General features: G+C 41.5%; 1 protein-coding gene across 3 annotated transcripts in view; it reads right to left on the reverse strand.

Annotated features, from left to right (window-relative positions):
* ZNF518B (zinc finger protein 518B) overlaps positions 1-19,972 on the reverse strand; it is a 143,129-nt gene that overhangs the window by 56,957 nt on the left and 66,200 nt on the right. Inside the window, exons 2-3 of one of the 3 annotated variants that reach the window (XR_013346004.1) lie at positions 5,494-5,582; positions 135-291 (exon numbers count right to left, since the gene is read on the reverse strand). The exons of 1 other annotated variant lie outside the window; for it this stretch is intronic. The gene's annotated coding sequence lies outside the window, so the exon portion shown is untranslated. Of the gene's footprint in view, positions 1-134; positions 292-5,493; positions 5,583-19,972 lie in introns of those variants that run through there. One more of the 3 variants, XR_013346005.1, reaches the window with a different exon arrangement.

Raw genomic sequence — 19,972 nt, forward strand, 5'->3', positions numbered from 1 at the left:
TCTCAGGGTAATGGTGAGTGTTGGTTTTGGGGGAAATTTTTCAGAGACTCCAGTCATTATATAAAAATGGAAGTACTCAAAATAGAAAAGAAATTGAAATATATTTTTGAACATTGTAACACAAGGGGAAAATACATGACAGAGACATAATTATTTTTTAGAAAGAATGTTTTTCAAGGTTTTTTTAAAAATGACTACTATTCTTATCTCCAATTTGGTGTGAAAAGACTTCTTCACAAATATTGTGATATAATGAAGTGAAGTCATCATACTTGGCTCAGGCATTTGCACCTATGAACACAGATACAGGATGAAAAAATTAAGTCACTGTATACCTTTCCCCACAGTACAGTATTATTTTTCTGAGTTGCAGATATTAAGCATAAAGGCATAAGAAGCCCTATGACACTGTATATAGAGTGAATAGAAGTTGAGTGCTCTAGGGTCTGTTTTTCCCCCTCTAGATTTTCATTTGATCTGTTTTGTTTTGGGCAGAACCATTTACAGAGTGAAGCATATCACCTGCCTTGCCTCTTGCCCACCTTCATAGAATCTTCAGGGTTGGAAGGGACCACAAGAGGTCATCTAGTCCAAGCCCCTGCTCAAAGCCAAACCAATCCCCAATTTTTGCCCCAGATCCCTAAATGGCCCCCTCGAGGATTGAACTTACAACCCTGCGTTTAGCAGGCCGATGCTCAAACCCTTGAGCTATCCCTCCCCCCTGAACTAGTCACTAGACACTACACATGTCTGGGGGAATAGCGAAAAAGTAGCCCTTGTGCTCCTTTGAGAACAGAGACTGGAGTACTACCTAGCCTTTTTGCAGGACATACAAATAGACAGAGGCTGAGGCTTTGCCATCCTTCCCACAAACTGAGCAACTCCATCAGGGCCTAGTAAAATCTGACTCTGGAATTCCAGGGCTAAGAAACCCACAAACTCTTCCACATGTGAGTAGCCCTCCAGCTCCTTCATATGAATAAGGACTTGGGGGTTTGGGTCCAAGATGGCAAACTAGAGTAGGCACAATGCTAAGCAAGCCAGCTTAAAATGCTGACAAAAAGTCACTAAAAGCAGCTTGTTCAGGAGCTACTCAACACAAGTTTGGAAGCCATAACATTTGTGAGATAAAAGCAAAATAGAAAATAAATTAAAATATGATTTTGAACATTACAACACAAGGAGAAAATATATGATGAGGCAGAATTGCTTTTAGAAGGAATGTTTTTCCAAGTTTTCCCACGGGCTAATAGTGAATGTGATATGAAAGCTGCTGCAATGTCATAAAGAACAAAATTCTATCCAGCTCCTAGTCTCACCTGAATTCTTCATTCCAGAACAAGCTCTCTACCAGTCAGTTCTGGAGGAGTCTGAGAAGCTCGACAGAGGCTAGGAAGTGGGAACAATAGCACTGACTCAAGCTCTCAATGATTCTTAGAGAAGGGCTATTAATATTTGCTATGAGCTGGCTAGCCCTTTGAGGTGACCTGGGCTCAGCCTTGCCTATGACTTAGTCCCTCAGTGAGGCTGAGGGATAGCAGCTTCGGGGGGCGGGATAGCTCAGTGGTTTGAGCTTTGGCCTGCTAAACCTAGGGTTGTGAGTTCAATCCTTGAAGGGGCCATTTAGGGATATGGGGCATAAATTGGGGATTGGTCCTGCTTTGAGCAGGGGGTTGGACTAGATGACCTCCTGAGGTCCCTTCCAACCCTGAGATTCTATGACAACAGAAGAGCTAAATGGTGACCTCACTTGGCTGTAATGGGGCTTAATTAGAAACTGACCCCAGCTATGGTGGTGAAGGAGGGTGAATACTATTTAAATAGAACTGGGAACTCAGTGGAGTGGGACAGAGAGTCATAGATCATTCATGCTAACCTGCTATAAAGTATAGACCACCAACAGCACCCAACATCTGCATGCTAACCCAACAGAACTGAAATAAAATCAAAGTGTTACATCCCATAGGAAACTAGACTATCATGTGACACAGGCAGAGAATAGAAGGGACTAAGGTGCACCAGGGCCAGAGTCTCTTCCCCGTTCTCTGTATAATTCAGGCAAATGAGCTGCGTCCACACACACTGGAGGAAGGTGGGAAAAAAAACAGGTCACTGACAATCTGATGAGTGGGGAAATCCCTTCCTGGTGCCACATATGGTGATCAGTTAGACCATGAGCACATGAGCAAGAACCAGCCAACCTGAGAGAATGTTCAGTACCACCTCAAAGCCCTGACCTATCCCACAATGTCCCATCTCCACCTGTGGCCAACCCTATGCTTCAGTGGAAGGAGATAAAAAAAAAAAAACCTCCCAGAATACATGGTGAGGGAAATCCCTTCCTGACCCATGCTAGTGGCTGGCTGAAACCCTGAAGCATAAGGTTTAGGAACATATGACATAAACCAGAAGTGAGTCCCAGGGATGTTGAGCCCTGCTCTCTTCCATCACAAACAACCTGTTATACAACTGCTCTCAAAAATTTGTCCAGCTCTCTCTTCAAACTAATTAAGTTGTTTGCCCCCACAACTCCTATTGGGAGGGTGTTACAGAACTTCACTCCTTTGATGGTTAGAAACCTTCTTCCAATTTCCAGCTTGAATTTGTTCATAGCCAGTTTATACCTATTTGTTCCTGTGCCAACATTCTCCTTTAGCTTAAATAGCTCTTCACCCTCTCTGGTATTTACCCCCCTAGTGTATTTCTAGTAAGCAATCAAATCCCATCTCAGTCTTTTGGTTAGACTAAACAAACCAAACTCTTCTAGTCTCCTCTCATAAGTCCTCCATTCACCTGATCATCCATCTTCTCTGCACCTGTTCCAGTTTACATTCATCTCTCAAACTTGGGTGACCAGAATGGTACCCAGTATTCCAAGTGAGATCTTACCAGTGCCTTGTAAAATCTTATTAATATTTCTCTATCTCTGCTGGAAATACCTTGCCTGATACATCTAGGATCACATTTGCCTTTTTCACAGCCACATCACATTGATGGTTTATAGTTATCCTAGGTCTCTCTCCTGCTATGTCACTTCCAACTGTTGAGCCCCCAGCTTATAGCAGAAATTCTTAGTATTAGATCTTAAGTGTACTATGGAATTTCATCCCATTTTGTGACTCCAGTCTTCAAGGTCATCCAGATCCTCCTGTTTAATGTTCTGATTCTCCTCTGTATTCTCAATGCTTCCCAACTTTTTGTGCCCAGGTCTATTGAATAAGATTGGCCCAAGACTGATCTTTGAGGAACTCCACTAGTAAATCTCCCTCCAGTCCAATAGTTTCCCTTCAGCACAACCTGTTACCTTCTCTCCTTGACCTTACTGCCTTACAAGGCTTACTGATCCCCATCTTCTCTAATTTAACTAATAAATTCCCATGTGGCATTATGTCAAATGCTTTACTAAAGTCCAACTATGTTAGATCTGTTGCATTCCTTTATCTAAAAAATCAGGTATTTTCTCAAAGAAGGAATCAGGTTAGTCCAGCACTATGTATCTTTGATATATTCTTGTTGCATTGTATCCACTTTACCTCTATGAATTTAGTTATTCTTTCCTTCACAATTTGTTCTAAAACCTTGCATACTACTGAGGTCAGACTAACAGGTCTGTAATTGCCTGGATCACTTTTTTTCCCTTTTTTAAATATAGGTATAATATTAGCTACTCTTCCGTCATATGCTCCTACCCCTGAAGAGCTAGGGAGAGTTCTCTCTCTCTCTCTCTCTCTCTCTCTGGGAAGGGCCTACAGGAAGGTGCAGTAGTTTGTGAGTCACTGTGACCAGAAAGCAGAGTTACAGGATCAGGGTTAACTCCTGTGGGGGGACCCTAGAGTGGAGAGGAGCCTCGAGTTAGAGTCTGTGAGGACCAGTGAATTAGAAGCCCATGAGGGGTGGAAGACTATTTTAAGTAGCACTTAGACTCCCAGCATGGAAAAGTCTGGGGGGTCAATACCCTAACAAGGGGGAAGAATTGAAGTCAAGCCTGGAGGGGTGAAAAAGCCTTTTGTTTTGAGTCAAGCCCAGGAGAGGTGAAGGACCTTTGGTAAAGCTAAAGCCCGTAAGGGGACTGAACTGTTGTGTGACTTGGCCAGAGGACTGAGACACAGAAGATTAATGAGGGAGTTTGGGGAAGAGACCGGCTAGAAGTGGCCACTGCGGCCGAGGAAGTCCTCTGGCCAGAGGCTGAGCAAGAGGCACAGTCCCCTGCAATGCTGTGTTCAGGCAGGTGGGAGCAACCTAGTGATGAGAACATGCGTTAACTATATTATAATCAGGCCAACAACAACATTGGGCTAAATTCAGCATAGAAAGTGGGCAATTCCCATTGAATTCGGTGGTGCGGGGCAGGGCTGAATTTGGACAACTCTTTCTTTTAATTGCGATTGTATCTACTATTCACATTCCCTTCCCAATCCTCCTTCTCTTACTCACAAAGAAATATTTTGCTTCTAGCTAGCTGGGCAGAAAACCTACAAAGTATGTATATGTGATAGCTGTACTTCCACTTGTACCCTGCTGATCCTTCTGCAGAATCCATGACTGAGGGTGAGTTTAGCAGAGATCCACTGCAGAGACAGTTCGTATCACAGTTAATAAGTATTTATATTTCTCCCCACTGTTCTCCTAAGCTCCTTTCTCTATGCTGTGCCTGTAACAGAACGGCTATTGTAGATAAGAAAACACTTGGCACAAACACAGTTATAGGAGTAATAACTACACATTCGACAAACCCCTAACCTGCATTTTTTTTTCCAAGCATATCTAGTTACCTTTCAGGTCCTAAGGTTCATGCTACTCCTCACAAAAAGAGTTCAGTCAGGAAGTTACTGCTTCAAACTTTGCTGGTAATAACAATGCCAAGTATTTGAGTACATCTGTGAAAGTTATTGGGTGTCACAGGATGGTTTGGATTGAGGGTGTGATATAGGTTGCTAAGCATAAAGCAGTACACAGCATAAAATTAATGGAGAAATTTGGCACTGCCCTTCACTGTGTGTAATGAATCCCTGTACAAACGGTGTTGCACAAGGAGGAAGCAAACCCAACGTGGTGGTCCAGGAGAGAGCACAGACTGTATCACTGAAAGGCATGACAGAGCATGCAATGCACATTCTCCCCTCTTGAGGTACAATGCTCTCCCTGAGGAAGCTTTGCAATGCTGTGCATGCATCTAGATTATAGTACAGAGTCTGACCTCACCTGGCCAGAAACACTTCCTTGGTGGCAGAACAAGTTTGGTCTTTGCAGACAGAAGAGTTCTGGGAGGGAAAATGACCCTTCTTTATACTGCCAAATGCCAAATTCCTTCCAAGTTTCAAAGTGCAGCACTCTATCGCTTTTTAAAAATGAAATATAATATAATCTGTGTTTAGCAGCAGCAGGTTTTTTTAAAGGGCTAGTTTCAGTAAGTATTTGGAAATAAGAAGAAAGGCTAAGTAAAATATTTCCATCTTTTACAGGATGACAAAATACTTGCTGTTTGAAACATACCTTATCATAGTTCCGTGCTTTTCTTCAGCCACAGTGATATTTTTTTTCAATCTCTTTCATCCAGTGCCAAATAGCCAGACTTGGATTCACTGCAGCAATTCCAAATCAGAAGATTAGGCTATAATATAGATATAAGTACGTAGTGTGTATCTTAATTGTCAGTTTTGAATACCTGTGTTGTCAGAGGACTAGAGGAGCAGGATTCATACCACATATACTTGGGGATTTGTTTCCCTAATAGAAGCAGCTTTAATTTTTTCTAACCTTTTGTGTTCTGAGTGTAAAAATCGTGCTTGTATTTTTGCAGCTGGTTACTGCTATTCAGCACCAGGGTACTCTCTGGAAAAATGCTAAGGAAATGTCCCTAGTTGGCACTTCTGACATTTTCATTTAACCAACATGGTGGTTAAATTTTGTTATATTTATGTTCCTGTGGGATTATTTCAGGTGTGGGCAAGCTGCGGCCTGGGGGCCGCATCTGGCCCTTCAGACATTTTAATCTGGCCCTCGAGCTCCCTCCAGGGAGCAGGATCCAGGGCTTGTCCCGCTCCAGCACTCCAGTTGGGGAGTGGGCTCAGAGGCTTGCCCCACTCTGCATGTGCTGTGGCTCTGCGTGGCTCCTGGAAGCAGCGGCATGTCCCCACTCTGGCTCCTACACGTAGGGGCAGTGAAGGGGCTCCGCACAAAATGCCCCCACCCGAAGTGCTGCCCCCACAGCTCCCATTGGCCAGGAACCACAGCCAGCGAGAGCTGCAGGGGTGGCATCTATGGATGGGGCAGTGTTCAGATCTGCCTTGCTGCGCCTCTGTATAGGAGACAGAAGGGGGACATGCCGCTGCTTCCGGGAGCTGCTTGAGGTAAGCGCTGCCCAGAGCCTGCACCCCTGACCCCCACCTATGCCCCAACCCCCTGCCCCAGCCTTGATCTTCCTCCTGCCCCCTGAACCCCTTGGTACCAGCCCACAGCACCCTCCTGCACTGCAAACCCTGATCCCCAGTCCTACCCCAGAGCCCGCACCCCCAGCCAGAGCCCTCCTCTGCCCCACACCCCAAATCCTTGCCCCAGCCCAGAGCCGCTTCCCGCACACCAAACTCATTTCTGGACCCACCACAGAGCCCACACCCCCAGCCGGAGCCCTCACCCCCTTCCGCACCCCAACCCCCAATTTTGAGAGCATTCATGGCCTGCCATACAATTTCCATAGCCAGATGTGGCCCTTGGGCCAAAAAGTTTGTTCACCCCTGGGTTATTTGATTTGATCTTGAGATAACTGGTGAGCCTGTTTATTTGTGTGTGTCCTTTTAAAATGTTACCAAGGACATCCATAGTACAGCTACACTGTAAAAAAAGATGCACAAACCTGCATCAACTGAGTCAAGTTTGTGCTATAGGGTTAAAAAGAGCAGTGTAGACATTTGGGCTTGATCTGCAGTCTGGTCTCTGAAACAACAGTGAGGGGGACAGTCTTGGAATCCAGGCTACAGCCGAAGCCCAAATGTCTACATTGCTATTTTTAGTCCTGTAGTGTGAGTCGGGGTCAGCTGAGTTGTGTGTGTGTGTGTGTGTATATATAAAGAAAATTTTGCCGTGTAGACATACCCCCAACACACTTTCATTGTAGTGTCCTAACAATGTAAATAAAAACATACATATCAATCACCATTTTAAATTTTTTGCCAATGATCAGTTACATAAATCTGCTAAGTAGGTGTTAATAAGATAAGCTGTTCCAAATGTTTATTTGCGTTTTTTTTAAAAAAAAGACATTTTTAAAAAGGAGATAAATATTAACAAATTATCAGTCTTGATACCAACATTCACCTTAGTGAAAAACAAAACACGACTCTGTATGGATGCTGGAGTCTGCCAAGGTGGAACCATTGGCAGTTTGATGGCCTCAGTATTCTAATTGTATTTTATTTGTTTACCTGAGCATCAGTTTTATTCAATGTTATCTACTACTCACAACACTGAATAAAATGTTGTCTTCTATATATTTTTTCCACTGAGCATCCTATTACTGATGTACTGGGAGAAAGGGGCTTTTTGGATTAAAAATAATATAGGCTCCAATTCAGCAAAACATGTAAGCACGTAGGATAAAACGTTTCAAAAGCACCTAAGTGACTTAGGAACCTAAGTCTCATTTTCAAAAAAAGTGATAGTCAGTTAGCAGTTAGGTCCTCCATGCCCACATCCTCAAAAGTATTAAGATCCCGAATTCCCATGTAGGTAGACACCTGAATACATTTGAGGATGTGGGCCTATGTGGCCCATCAGTGAGTGTGTATTAGAGAAAATATGGGTTATGAGATATGAGCCCCGAGCTACAGAATCTTGGCTCTTTAGCTCAAGCTATAGCATCCAGTGCTTTTAGCTCTGAAGGTCCCTGATTCAGTCTTTAGTGGGTTAGCCAAGATGGAAGCCATCATACCTACCTCATTTTTGAAAGAGAGACTTCAGTGCATTTGAGAATTTTACCTATGATTAACTTTAAGCATGTCCCATTGACTTTAACTCCACTGATTTCAGTTTTGCTTCACCAGAGTCATAATGCCTGTGACCGATGCTTCTGCTGACCAGAACGCTTGTACTAAGCTACAGTGTTTGAAAAAAGATTTTATCAGAAAAGGAAATGAGCAACACAATGCTCGCTAAACCACAATATAACAAAATGACCTTGCGATTTCTAAGCCACTAAAGTTTTAATCACACTTCTACACGCACCATGTGTAACATTTTTAACCACAGTTCAGGACCTAAGCTAGTTATTTTACTAGTGTCTTAATAATGAAATTAGTTAACAACTGCCGTGGTAAACACTTATACTGAACATAATTTTGAGTTATGGAGTAGGATAAGCGGCACTGAGATATGAAACAGGATCCTTTGGTCACATCTTGCACTATTGTTCAGCTGTGAAGTTTAGAACAGACATTTTCCCTGCAGAAATAATGGCCTAGTGTTTCTTTTGAGACAGTGTTTCTATCAAGGAACCTGATCCTGCAGGCATTACTCACATGAGTAATTCTCATCCCATGATTAGTCTCATTGATTTTTTGGGAGTGTAACTACATAATGCACTGGTTCCACATCCTAAATGTGTTCCATGGTCCACTTCTTTCCTGCTGACCTACTTTTGTGTCATTGTTACCTTGTGCTCATGCTACCTGTTAGGTGTATCTGTCTGTTTTCTCTTGTCCTTTATTTAGATTGTAAGCTCCTTGGGACAGGAATTGCTTTTTTTATGTATTTATGCCTAGTACATTGGGGCCCTGGTCTATGAATGGGGCCCCTCGTTGCTGCTGCACTATAAATAATAAATACAATAATAATAATTAATAATGTTCAACCAACCCAAACGTGCCAGTGAACATTTTGGGCCAGACTGTGAAATGTACAATCTCTTGTGAATAAAGATTACTCACAGGAATAATTGTTGCATTATCCGTGGAAATTAGCAATCTAATGAAAAAGCAAATGCCCAGTATTGGACTCATTTAAAGTGCTGAAGTTGGATGTGACAATATTGAATGGGATACTACCAGTTGTTCTGTGTGTCACTGTTCACACGTGGGACAAATTTATGGAGAGTGAGGAGCTAGGAGAAAGGTCAAGAAATGAAAATGAATCTCTTTAACTCTTTTTAGGCTGGGAATTGATCCTGTTATTGTTTAGAAGCAGATTCTGATATTCTCACTCAGGGTAAATTGCACCTTACCCCTCATGTAGTGCCATTGAAGTCAATGGAACTGTGTGAAGTAAGTTACCCCTGAATTTGAGTAAGTGTACCAAAATATGGCCCTTGGTATCACGATTCTTGGCAAATTTCTGATTTTGGAATAGAAACTTTTATGTATCCATTTCATCATGAATTAATCATAATCTATTATAATAGAATCCATCGTGCTGAATTCAGCTGGCATTAGTGTAAATGTCAGATGTATTTCTGTAGGTGTTTCATTGCATTTTGTCAGCAATTAAACATTAGTCAATGGACACTTAAAATTAATGCTACCCTACATTTCCTCTTCCTTAATATCTTTGAACCATAAATAATGTGACTTGAATCATGAATTGAAATGGGCATGATGGTACTTTGTGTCAATGAAGGGCACTGTCACAAATATGGAATTAAGATTTCTGAACATGCTCTAGCTAGAGAATGAATATCATTGATGGCAAACGCTGGAAAATGCTACCATTAACTTAAAGGCCACATACTCCCTTCTGCAACAAAGGTGAATGGGTGCTAAGTGGCATGGAAAACTCCCTATCATGCAGAAGGAGGGAGCAGTGCCTCTGTTGCACGAATCAGAGACCACAGCAAAACCCTACATAAGAAAGCTGCATTGTTTGGCTCTGGAGTGAGCAAGCCAGAAATTGAGCTAGGGAAAACTGCTCACAGGGGAATTGTCACCCTTGAAATCTATGGAGATTATGCAGTGAGCTAGTTGTAAGACCCTCTTCCTGCAAATACGTGAGTGCATGATTAACTTTAAGCATGGGAGTAGTCTTTAGAAATTAAGCTTGCAGGAGTTTGCAGGATTGAGTCATAGATCAGTATTATTTTACCTGGGTTTCCCTGCCTTCTAGAAGAAACCCCACTCCAAAGGGTCTCAGGAGCAACTGCAAGTGGAAAGGGCATGGCAGGGAAGCAGAGCTATGTTGCCATGAAGGGAGTAATCAGGACAAGAGCTTCATGTGTATGCCCTACTGTTCAGCAAGTGTCCCACTGTCCATAAGAACAGCCATACCACGTCAAACCAATGGTCCATCTAGCCCTGTGTCCTGATAGTGGCCAGTGCCAGCTGCTTCAGAGGGAATGAACAAAACAGGTCAATTCTGAGTGATCCATCCCATTTCCCAATCACAGTTTCTGGCATGGAGTTCATGCCTGGACAGTCATAGGTTTTGGTAGCTTAATTCGCTTTCCCTTCCACAAGAAGTTAATGCATCCCCACTCTAACGGAATGATGTCACTGGAAGTTGGAATTCAAAGTTTCCTGTCACCAATGGGTTTTTCTCCCCCTTTCTTTTTGCATAGGGAACAATTTGGTTCTAAATTGTTAAAAACAAGAACCGGCAAAAGTCAAATCCACCCATTAGAGGGAAAGACATGGGGGGGGGGGAAGAAATGTCATTCAGCAATACACATATAGTTTTCCAGATTTGAAAAACTTCTAAGATACATGGGCCTAATTTTGCTCCCATTGAAGCTTGTTTCCAACATATTACTATTTTCTAATTAAGTTATTTTCTACTGAATCAGAGTCAACAGGAAAACTATAGTAGAACGACCAACGGATCTGAAAAACAGGAAGCTAACTTTGCCAATGAATAGGTAAGTAAATTTATTATTTTTAAAGCCCTGATAAATAATTATAAGAATTTCATTATTGATGTATAGCTGCTTCAAACATTGGCCAGCTAAAGGTCAGATGAATCCAGTGTGGTTTGAAGAGAGCTCACTAAACAGGAAACCACTCAGCTTCATTTTTTGTTCAGTAGCTGCTACAAGAGATAAGACAAAAAAGAGCAGAAGCTACAGGACAGCTCTAAGTACAGGGGGGAGTTTGGAGCCAAAGGTTTAGAGCTGATATTTTGCTAACCCTTCGCATTTCCTAGAGAAGCTGCTCAGATAGTAGGGTGATGGGGTGTGTGTAAATTTATTCCTAATCCTGGTTACATCTAAATTCAAAAACATAGTTATTTTCCTGTTTTTTAATAGTTGGTAGGTGCTCACATACCACAATGGTGGATCCATATAAGTACTGGGACAGTAAGATCTGAAATACAAAGGGGTGAGGTGGATGAGGGTGACAGACAGAGCCATCATTCCAACAGTGAAGGGAGAGATCTGTGCATATGAATCCTCTGTGCTCACATCTTGGTGGTTCATCGGGGCGCATGTTTAGACACTGGATCAGATCAGATTCAGAAGGCAGAGTGCCATCTACTGAATCACCAATACAGGAGTTATACTATTTACCTACAATGCTTAATTAATTCATATTTGTAAAATGCTTTGAGATTCTTGCATAGGAAAGATGGGTCCTATGTAACTGCAACATATTACTGGCAATACAACCAAGACCCAAGAGGCCCCAAAATCATCAATTTTCCCACAGTTACCAAAAACGTTTTCTCACTTAAATGATTAGCAGTTCCCTCATTCTGTTATGCTAATCCTTCAATGAGGTTTTGATAAACTTGCTAATATTTTGGTGACTGCATTTGTTCTCTTTTACTTCTTTAGATCTTGGCTAAACATGAATGCAGCAAGTAAGCTAGAGTTAAACCACAGAGGTAAAAAACTATGTTACCATTTATACCATGTTTCTTCTCAATAACATTTTTTATTCTGTTTTCTTTTTACTATTCTTATTACCCTTGGTGTCAGCAATAGTTTGGGATATGCAAAGAATATAGAATCAGAACCCAGGTGTGTTGATCTATTGTAAGAAATATACACAACTCAGGTATCAATGAATGAATGAGGCCAAAAACTACCAGCACACAAGAAGAATACTGATTCTGTGGCCTCATGCATTAAAAAGTTCTACATCACATGGAGTAAGTTATCCTGCTGCATATAAAATGGAGATTTAAAACAACAAACATTGAATTGTTAATGAAATGGTTCATTGCTTCTAAAAACCATGGGAGGGAAGAATGTACAAAGCTTTTTTTTTAAAGTGCCTTTTTATCTATATCTATCTTGCCCCATTTAGGCCAAGTTTCATGGGCACAGGTGTCTGTACCATCAGATCTGATTTAAATTATCAAAACAGTTGATCTCTTTTAAAACAATCGGGTGATTGACCTTTTGCAAAAAAAAATCCATTTTAATTTAGAAAAAAAAATTAAACTTCTCCTATTTATAAGGCCCTGATCCTAATTATAAGGTGCTCTCTAGCCCTCATTCAGTAAAGCATTTAAGTACATGTTTAACATTAAGCATGTACTTAAGTCACATTGACTTCATGGGTAAAATTTTGGCCCCACTGTAATCAGTGGGGAAAATTCCCACTGACATCCATGGGCCCAGGATTTCACCCCAAGACTTCAATGGAACATGCTTAATGAAAAGAATGTACATCAGTGCTTTGTGAAATCAAGGGCTCTATTAACCAAACATGTGTGCTGGATGTAAAGCCGGTACCCTACATTTATTGTACAACACGTGCATCTTGCCACATGTTACACATTCACACATAAAGGACGTTTGCTATAATGTGTACATCCACCACCCCCTTACTTTTTACTTTAAAATAGCATCAAAGGGCTTTTTTAATAGAGGATGTTACAGGGTGTATAAACCCTGCACTAGGTCTGAAGGGGTTAAAGAGCAACTCTGGGCCCAGCTGACCATGCCCAGCTGCAGCTGCAGAGCATGCTCCAGATGGAGGTGGAGCTTAAAAGGAATCCAGACAGCTCTGAAGGGGGCTGACAAGGCAGGGAGAAAGGTCTACCCTGGGAGTTCCTAGGAAGGGATGCTGTAGAAGCTTCTCTGGGAAAAGAGGAGCTTTCCTGCTGGGCTCAGACAGGCTAAAGGTGTAGGTAGTGTACTTTTTTCATTATCTTTTGCTACAGACTGCAAAGCTTGGACCATAGAGAAGAGGGTAGGAAGTGGCCCACGGCAGGCAGCCTTAAGGTGCTTTTGGGTAGACCTTGGTAACTGTCACAGGGCCTGGGTTCCCCTATTAAGAAGGAACTAACCCCTTGGTTCCCCGTATTAAGAAGGAAGGGACCCCCTAAACACTAGGTGATGTTTCCAGTCAGCACCAATAGGAAGTAGGTTTTGTGGTGAAAAGAACCAACTCAGATAAAATAAAACCAACCTGTCTGGTGGTTTCAGTGACATGTGTTCTCTTTCGATTCACTTCTAAGTGAACAAGTGGCCACATCACAGCAAAACCTCCCTACAGCTGGCACTTACTGGCAGCTTCCTGCCTCCTCCCCGTAGTCTTGGAAGAGAGGCCAGCCTATTCTCCTGCTCATCCCTTGAATTGAACCCACATAATTTTTGAGGATCCTGCATGTCCTCACTAAGGCCTAAAACAGAGATGCCTAAATACATGAGATGGGCATTTTTCATGATATTTCCAGACAAACTAGAAACTGCCTAAGAGAATCTTACCCTTGAAAAATTGTCAACCCAATTTTGTATATCAAAGGGGTTTGGAGAGATTGGCTAAGCATCTGCAGGTTGGGCTGTTTATTAAAACACAACTTCCTGTCTGATGTCAGTATTAGAAACATAATGAAATCACTGACCTTTCTAAGATCTTCTTGCACTGAAGTCCATGGGTGCAGATTCAGACCCTGTGAACTCCTATTTTAATTAGTATGACCACAGAATCAAAGTTGTCCCTGTTGTCTCATTTAAAGTAAAAAGGCAATTTTGATACTTGGTACTAATGTGCAATATGGTAACCCGTGGCACTTTGGTAAATGTAAGGGAGCTGTGAAGATGTTTTGACTGTGAATAAGGGGTCACCAACCTGAAAATGCTGAGAAATGCCAAGTCTACACCAGGTCTTCAGTTTCCAATGAAAATAACAGTGGTAAGAAGAGGTCAGTTAGACTGTAGACTCTTTGGCACAAAGACTGTCTCCTACGTGCATTTGTACAACACCAGCACAATGGGGCCCTGATCTGACTGAGACCTGAGGGTATGAGCACATTACAAATAATAAATGAACACCGTCCTGAAAAGTGTTCGTGCCCTCAATTGCCATGCACCTTCCAGATGGTGCTCAGTGGTTTGGAAGATCAGGCCCCAATACACATTGTGCTGATTATGTTACATTACTGTATATAAGATTCGTCACCACTATAGAAAAGGTATTGAATTGAAAGTCCATCATGATATACGAGGAAGATTTTCCGCCCTGTACTGGCTGGTTTGCACTACTCAGTCAGCAGAAAGGAGCTGGACAGATAACTTAACCAGAAAACTGAGGGTTCTCCTTGCGTAAAGGGAATCCCTAGATAGAACAGCACCAGCGCTGTGGCTCTATGTGATCATTCTCACCACCCATGGTCAGAAGAGGTGTTCCGAGAAGAAAGGAGGCATGGCTGGGATGCCTCTGAGCTCCAGTGATCCCAGGCTCATAGACTCATGGACATTAAAGGCCAGAAGGGACCATCACGATCATCTAGTTGGACCTCCTCCACATTAGAGGTCACAGAACCTCACCCACTTTACTATCAGAATGGCTTGGGTCTCTGGGCATACAGGTATAAATTTAAGTTATTGATGTCTTTATGATGCTCTAATTTATGCTGGGAATGAGGCTACCTCTGCCTGGTCCTGTTCCAAATTCCATTTGGTTATACTAGAGAATGTGGCCAATAATGTTGATCTGTGTGACTCATTTTCCTGTCATGTTGAGGGTGTTTAACTTGGAACTCAAGGAATATAGAGTCATTTTTATAACTTGAAATAGAAAACGAAAGAATGAAACTTTAGAGCACTGGTTTGTTTTCATCATTATGTTTGTAGGGCCTGATTCTCCTCTCTCTTACACTGGTGTAAATCAGGAGTAACTTCAGTGAAGTCAATAGAGCTATAGTAGTAAACTGGTGTAAGTGAGTGGAGAGTCAGGCCCATAGTTTGCAGGAGTCTGTTTCTCCTCCCCCACGTATGACTGTATAAACATAGATAACAGTAGTACAGGTACAGTACGAATGAACATTTAATGCCATCTGCTGGGCCATGCAACATTGTGCAATATTTTGTTGCTGGAATCATGTATTGAATCTAACTTACAGAAGAACAATGATGCATAAAAGGGTGTGTTTCTTTTGTTTTTTGGTCAGGGTCAGTTAGAATGTCCAAAGGATCTACATAACACAATACATATTGTGACAGACCCAGACCAGTGGACGTACAGGAGTCTGGTAGAAAGCAAATATACTGGCCAATGGATGAATAGTTTTCTGTTCCCTGAGTGACCAAAACAGGGGCTGCACTAGGGCAACCAGGAACCTGCTAGAACCAATTAAGACAGGCAAGCTAATTAAGACACCTGGAGCCAATTAAGAACATACTAGACTCAATTATGGCAGGCCGACTAATCAGGACACCTGGTTTAGAAAGGACCACCCATCAGTTAGTGGGGGGTGTGCAAGGAGTGAGAAGGTGTACTGCTGGAGGACTGAGAAGTACAAGAATAACCAGGCTTCAGGAGGAAGATCCTGCATTGAGGATAAAGAAGGTGCTGGGGGGGAGGCCATGGGAAAGTAGCCCAGGGAGTTGTAGCTGTCATGCAGCTGATACAGGAGATATAGACAGCTGCTATCCACAGGCCCCTGGGCTGGAACCCAGTGTAGAGTATGGGCCCAGGTTCCCCTCAGTCCCCCAACTCCTGATCGGACACAGGAGGAGTTGACCTGGTCTGTGAGTAACACTAGGTGGGACAATAGAGACTGTGGAGATTGTTCTCCATTTCCCCCATGCTGGCCAGTGATGAGGTTAGCTGAGTGAATGGCAGGTTTGAGCCTCTAGCAGAAACGGCCAAAATAAGGGCTGCTGTGAACCAAAATGAAACATTTTGATTGCCCAGAACCAAACAAATTGGGGTTCTTTTCAGTTCATGAATAGTTGAGATTTCAACTTTTTGTCCAGATTTGAGACAGGAAGAAATTGAGCTCCCAAAAATATCCATGGGACAGGAAAACCATTTTCTTCTAAGCTCTAACTGTGAGGTGCTCAGATGCTATGGTCATGGGAACCATAAAACTACTTACAATATTTTTATTTATTTATTATTTAGGCACCTAGCTTTAGGCACCCATTTGAGAAAAACTTGGCCTTCATAGCCTCTGTGCAGATGAAATAAGGGTGGGTCTGAGGTTCCATAAGACTCTTTCCTTACTAATGTATCTACTCAGGGGCAGCTGGCATTTTTCACTATGTGAGCTATGTGAATATTTTCAGTATATTATACAGTTAACTAAGTTCTGTTCCCTTTAATAAAATGCTAAATAATATCACTCTTCTATATAGAATATATAATATTTGCTGTAATCTTTCTGACCACTTTATTTAGAAGGCAAGAGCAGAAATATTCCTGGAAAAACATCTAATTTTGTAAGTATTTTTTTCCCTTCCTTTCTAAAATTTTACTTTACTTTCACTTAGACTTGAAATTTAAGATTGTCACCTGCTGTAATGCTGTTGTGGGAAGACCATCCTTTCTGCCTGAGCATCTGGAATGTAGAGTGGGATTTTGAAAAGTGCTTAGTTTTGGCCTAACTCTGCTCCTATTGGAATCAATGAAAGCTTTAAATTGACTTCAGTGGGAGCAGGATTAGGCCAATGCTTGTTTTAGAAAATACCAAGAATATGGTTCATTTTCTGTATATAGCTGTGTTCTATTTTGAACTACAGTAACATTGTATTTAGAATAATCATTCAGTATCAAAACTACAAAAGTATAAGATGCATCTGTTCTCCAGTGTGCAATTTTGTATTCAAATAAACATGGAAAATGGTTATTTCCAGATAGGCTTGGAACTTCTGAAGCTGGGTTACATGAGCAGACTACTCTGCCAATTACTTATCTATGGACTGATTCTGTTTTACCCGTGTATCTCAAAAATCACTCTGAAATCAATAGAAGTTGGTGTAAACAAGAATGGCAAGACCATGTGCTATAAATTGGACAATTAGTATCCAAGTAGTGCCAACAGAAGAGCTGGGCAAATAAAAACATTGCAGTGAACTTTCATTCAAATTTGAAAGCTGATTGCAATTCTACCATATAGTAATATTCACCGCCCTGCCTTGTTTGCTTGGAAACAGAAGATTTGCTAGTGCAAGCACTCAGGACTCAAATATTTGAATAGTTATTAACCAAAAGTGACTTCTGAATGTTAGATTTTTATTTTACAATTTGTGATGACTGAGTAATTACATAAATCACTGATGTTCAGATTCACAGAGTCCAAGGACAGAAATACCCTCTGTGACAATATTAGTTCTATTCCCTAGCTGCTTGATTTATGTAACTGAACAGCATAGCACAAATGACACATTGAAAATATTACAGTGAAATGTACAATTTTTAAAATGTGCTTTGCTGGTTAAGTTACACTCTATGTAACATTTTCAAAAGTAAGTGACTTAGGAACCAGATTACTATTTCCAAAGTGACTTAGGCACTTAGGGGAGACTTTTCAAAGGCACAAATGATACTCAGCAAAAGTTGATGGAAATTAGACTCCTAACTGCTATTTGAAAATCTCCCTCTTAGGAGCCTGAGTCCCACTAACTTTTAAATTAAAGTCACTTTTAAGTTTGTATGCAGCCTTAGTTAAATTCTAAACTGCAAACAGAAACTCTGCTGCACCAGTGTACTCTGTGCAACCTTTCATCTTCATCCCTTCAACAGTTGAACAAAACTCCCAGTTCACAGTCTGCAGGCATGAAATGGCAGGAGTCAGCCCAACTCCATCAATGGTCACTGAAGTCATGCACCTGAGCCATTCGAGTGAATGCAACTCCATTGACTTTGGCCAAGCCTGAAGTGAGCCCTGTGTTACCTGAATTTCCTTTCTTTTGCTTAGGATAAACATTTTGCAAAAGCGGGTGAGGATGAATCAGAACATTCACGCGATGTACCTGATGAAGAACAGTATCCCTATGATACTGTAAAAACTTCCAGCTTGGAGGCAATGCATGCTTTGACAATTTTGCCTGCCAAACCGATACAAGAATCTGAGTATGCAGGTAATTGACTTCTGTGCTAAAACAGAACGGGGTCCTTTGGTTAAATGGGGAAAGCAAGGACCAGATTGTGCTCAGTTTGGTCATTTTTAAAAATATTTAGACCAAGTGCTCCACTGGGTGAAAGATATAGAAAGAAAAATGTGATTGCCAGGATAATCAATTGCATATGAATGAATGTAACATTATTTTAAGGGCACCTACCACATCCTTCAGGAATGGGCATTTTGTTTTTAAATAAATTTTCCCAAGGATTGTTTGTAGGAAAATTCTGTATTTTAATCAATCCAGTGATTTGTTTTACAGAAGGCCCTATTCAAGTCTCATTTTATTTTAGTGCTTACCTATAATATAATGACACAAGCCGCTGTCAAATTTGGGGTAAAGAAAGGTGGCCCCTACAGGCTATGCTAGTCAGCCCTAATAACTACTTTCTAGAAATTTTAAACTCCTGCAAAAAAAAAAAAGAGCCATAGGCAGAAATCTCAAATATGTACATAAAATGCACCCAACAATAGCAAATAAATTAAATTTAAAAAAACTAAAATCAATTCTACAGCAGCAAATGGGAGAGGTTTGTATAAAGTAAGGGCCTGATTCAGTTCCCACTGAAGCCAAAGTTTTTTTCCATTGTTTTCAATGGGATTTACATTGGACCCTAATCAAATTACTGAGCTCATTTTTTCCTTAGATTCCTCAGCGTGTATGAACACAGTATGGGTTCAACTCAGGGTAGACTATGCTGAGTTCTAAACTTATTTCCAGGCTTTATTTGGAAACTTGAAGTAGCAGCACTCAAATGCTTGATTAAATCTTTTCTCCCCCCCTGCTTGCCAATGGGAACATTTCTGTTAGGAACCCTCTGGAAGCATCCTCTGGTGCTTATCTAAGAGCACCCTAGAGTACAGTTACTGCCTGGGGAAAACAATGCAAATTTTGACTGATGGATCCAAAGAAAAGCACATTAAACAAATAGACAGCCATTTTTAGTTCAGTTATGACCTGTAGCTGCCACATTCCAGAAAAGAATCTGAAAATACATTTCAGAAAGACAGACTTTTGTGTTCATGCCCCATTCTGCAATCTTTTATGGGAAATAAAAATACACACTTGAAGTTAATGACTCAGAAAATGTACTGACTTGGAAAAACATGCTCATGTACATGGATGTGTATCAACATGTAGGCACATTTTAGACAAGCATAAATGTGTACTAGAAACAAATATAGGTATTGGGAAGACTTCCTGTTATACCTTCTGAATAAATGATAGCGAACAAGAATATAGGGTGCAGGGAACAGTGTCGGACAGCAGTTTAGGCAGGAAATTTCTAAAAAAATGACTAGTTGGGAGAGGGTTTCTAACCATCTTTTATGATTGTTTTTGAGAAAATAGGCCAAGTTGCCCCCTCCTGAGGGGTAACGGAGTGGGACTTGACAAAGACATCCTGGTAGAATTCCTCCCAAATGGCAGAAGATGGAGCTTACCCTCTTTTCCCAAAAGAATTGGCTTATAAACTCCACAGCTCTCTCAGCCCAGGCCTCCTGCAAATCCTATCCTCGAGACTTTTTTCAATCAATATCAGCTCTGGGCCAGAGAGACAACACAATAACTCCATGGCAGTGGAGTTGGGCTTGCAGGGACTCCTCTGGCCACTGTTATGTAGCCCAGGGAGCCCCCACTTTCAGGGGGAATTCCCCAATGTGGAGTTTGCACAATAGAAAAGATATAGTCTGGGGA

This window comes from Eretmochelys imbricata, chromosome 4 (genome assembly GCF_965152235.1).
Source record: "Eretmochelys imbricata isolate rEreImb1 chromosome 4, rEreImb1.hap1, whole genome shotgun sequence".
NCBI lineage: Eukaryota > Metazoa > Chordata > Testudines > Cheloniidae > Eretmochelys > Eretmochelys imbricata.